The 3,513-nt window shown below is 35.8% G+C and overlaps 1 protein-coding gene across 1 annotated transcript in view; it reads right to left on the reverse strand.

Annotated features, from left to right (window-relative positions):
• The window catches only part of epyc (epiphycan), a 63,344-nt gene that overhangs the window by 31,464 nt on the left and 28,367 nt on the right, over window positions 1–3,513 (reverse strand). The gene's annotated exons all lie outside the window — the stretch shown is intronic.

The following is a 3,513-nucleotide window of genomic DNA, read 5'->3' on the forward strand; positions in this document are numbered from 1 at the left end:
TGGCTGTCTATTATTATATTGTTTTTTTGACCAGTCGTTATGCACATAGTTAAAAAGAACCCACCCCAGCGCTTATCTGAGTTTTTGTGTTCTACAGTATCCCTGTGCTGGTTTGTGTGGCCTGCTAGCTGCACTGCTGCATCCGGAATCATCGGGTGAAGCCAGGTTTCAGTTATTATCATTACACAGCAGTCACAAACGCAATGAGTTCCAACAAGTAATAGTTCCAGTTCATCCATTTTCTAAGTATAGACCTTGCATTGGTGAGAAACATACTCAATATAGGAGGCTTATGTGGCTGTTTCCCGAGCTTCCAAAGTAGGTCGGAATGGCATCCCCTCTTCTGCTTCCGCCACTCCACCATCTACGGCATATGCCAGACTCGATAACAATCCTTGCTGATCCTGGTGGTTTCGCAAGGTTGTTGGGAATGTTTTGAATACAATAAAAATTGTCTGTAATGGGACACAATTTCCACAATTGTATGAAAACATACTAAACAAACAAAAAAAAGTGCAACCGAAAAAGAGAGTCGTGACCCACTGCATCCATATGTGCCGTCATGCTAGCTAAACAAGAGGGGAAGCCATCCTAGCCAGCTAGTATTTTGAAATAATCAGGATAGAATTCAGAGTTGAGGTGATTGAACAATTAGGATCAAGTGACCATAATAAAATACATTTCATAATATTTGTGTTGTGACAGCCGAGGAGCAATTGAACAGCTTTAAATGCATATACACACACACATATATATATATAACTCCACCACTAACCAAAGGGGCAGACCAAAAGAGGAATGGGTATTTAAAATCTAAAGGGCAGTTATAGAGAAATGTTGCAGAAAAGACAAAAATGACCCAAAGAGATTATTTTCATTATTTTAGCAGTAAAATAACAGTCAAAGAGAAGGTGATATGTATAGGAAAAGTTAGGGTGAATTAAAAAGTATACAGAAGTACCACCCAGAAGTAACATTGACTATCATTATATTGAAGATGATTCACTTTATTTATATAATGCCTTTTCAAAGGAGGTTCTTAATGATGTGGAAATTGTTGAGGGAGAAGTGCTGCTTAGATTAAAAAGGCTGAAATGAAATAAATCTCTGGGATATGAGACATATTTTTTGAAAATCCCTGCACATAGGGAAAATTCTTAAATTTTGGAATCTTGCAAGTATTATCCCATCATACAGAAAGCATTACTGGGCTGACCCCAACAACTAAAGGCCAGTATTATTAACATGCATCATATGTAAATTAAGGGAAGCAATTATTAAGGAAATGACTGAACATCACATTGTATGAACAGTTAGCATGGGTTCAGGTGAGGAAGTTCATGTTTCACTTATATGCTGGAATTTTACGAGGAAGCAACAAAAGTAAATGGCAAGAGAGGTGCATATGATGTTACTTAAATGCTTTTAATAAGGTGTCACATGAAAAGCTAGGCATCAAAAAAGGATTTCAGGACTCTGAGTTTAGAAGGGTATGAAATTAGTCCCAAACTCTGGGAGTAGGTAATGTTAAACGTGGTGTCCTTCAAGGATCAGTGATCTTTTTAATACATATCAATGATCTGGGTAAGAATATAAATAATAACCTGGTTAAGTCTGCAGATGACACCAAACTAGGTGAGTTGGCATATAATGTTGAAAAAGCTGATTGATTATAGAGAGACTGGGACAGTGTACAGTCTTGGGTAGATTTGAGACAGGTAAAGATTAATTTAATAAAATGTAAGGTATTACATGTACAAAGTACAAATGTTAGATTTGAATACTCAATTGGAGGTCTGGAATTTGAAAGTACAACTTATGAGAAGCATCTTGGAGTCATAATGGATTAATCTCTATCTACATCAAGACAGTGCACAGAAGAGCAAAAGAAAGCTAATGGATGGTACCATACAAGTCAAAGAAGGCTATGCTTAAGTCTTATAACACACTGGTGAGGCCTCATTTGGAGTAATTCTTGTAGCTTTAGTCTTCAGGAAATAAAAAAGACAGCAGTACTAGAAAAAAGTCCAGAGAACAACAGGTAGACTGTAAGGTATGGGCCTTGAAGAAAGATTGAAGGGAAGAGAGTTGAACTTTGTCAGTTTAATCAAACAGAGATTAAGATGTGACATGACTGAAGTTTTTAAAATGACAAATAGAGTTAGTACAGTGAATTGAGACTGTTACTTTAAAATGAGTCCATTAGCAAGAAGGCAGGACACAAGATCGGGGCACAAGGCCTTTCTTTACAATCAGAATAAATCAGCTAAATAGAATAAATCAGATAGACAGTAGGACTTTAGCGACCTTCAGATCTCAACTGAAAGTTGATTGTCAAGCTATAGTGGGTTTAATGGCCTGTTCTTGTTCTAATATTCTAAGTGAAAACTTTGAAATTCTTTGGCACCCCCATTTCCAGTACTCAAACCTGATAGGTCAACACATCTATTATGGTCAAACAAAGCTCACAAGAGGCAGTTCCGGCAATTGTTTAGTTCCGTCTAAAACAATTAAAGAAATTCAGAGTGTTAGAACAAACGATAACCATTACTACAGATCCCTTAGTCAAAGGAATATGATTTTCTCCATTATATATAAAGGCTAGGCAGCAAATAGACAGAGATGCATGCACTGCTTCTAAAATCATTGTCTGCCTCCACCCTATTTGTGGATTAACCTAATTTTAAATTTTATAAGACTGAATTTTAAAGCCATTAAGATTTTTTATGAACCACCACACAGACCCACTCTCTGTTCACTCTCCTCCATCTGGTAAACTGCTTACAACAATAAACATCAGGACTACCAGATACCATAAAAGGGATTAAATAGCTGTGAGCTGCATGAACTTCATGTTAAGATTCTACAGCAATATTTTAATAACCATATGTCTGTATTAAATTGGTGTTTGTGGGCTGATAATTTTTTGTTTTATTTGTCAGAACTTCACCACACCAAATTCTATGCAACTGACATGTAATGACAATAAAGTTGTTTACTGACTTACTGTAACAGCTTAAAAAAATAATTAACCAGAGGCAGTTTTCACCCTAAGCAACCTAATACAGTAAAAGTAAAAAAGGAGGATAAAACAAAATTTGATGTTTTAAACAACTTTCTTTTGGTCTTTGAGCCATAACTCCAGATTTCAGTGCTATGTGAGAATACAACTCAACATTAACATTTAAAGATGAACGGCAGTTTTGAATTTAGTTTTTCTGATATTTAACATCTTATTTATGAAAAAGTATGACCTTGATTCCAATTCCTGGTGACCCTGAACTGGATTAAGCAGTTTAGAGTATGTTAAGCTACCCTATACTATATAAATATATATAATAAAAAGAATAATCTGTTTTGTAGTGCATTTTGTGCCACTTTCAGCTTACCTCTATTTGTGTAAAAAATTTATTTAAATGACTGGCCACAAGGGGGCACTAGAAACTCACACCTCACCACTGGCAAGTACTTGAATAGCTTTACTAAAACGCAAATCTTCTACTTCATCATGGT

The sequence above is a fragment of the Polypterus senegalus genome, chromosome 8, assembly GCF_016835505.1.
Source record: "Polypterus senegalus isolate Bchr_013 chromosome 8, ASM1683550v1, whole genome shotgun sequence".
In the NCBI taxonomy this organism is placed as follows: Eukaryota; Metazoa; Chordata; class Cladistia; order Polypteriformes; family Polypteridae; genus Polypterus; species Polypterus senegalus.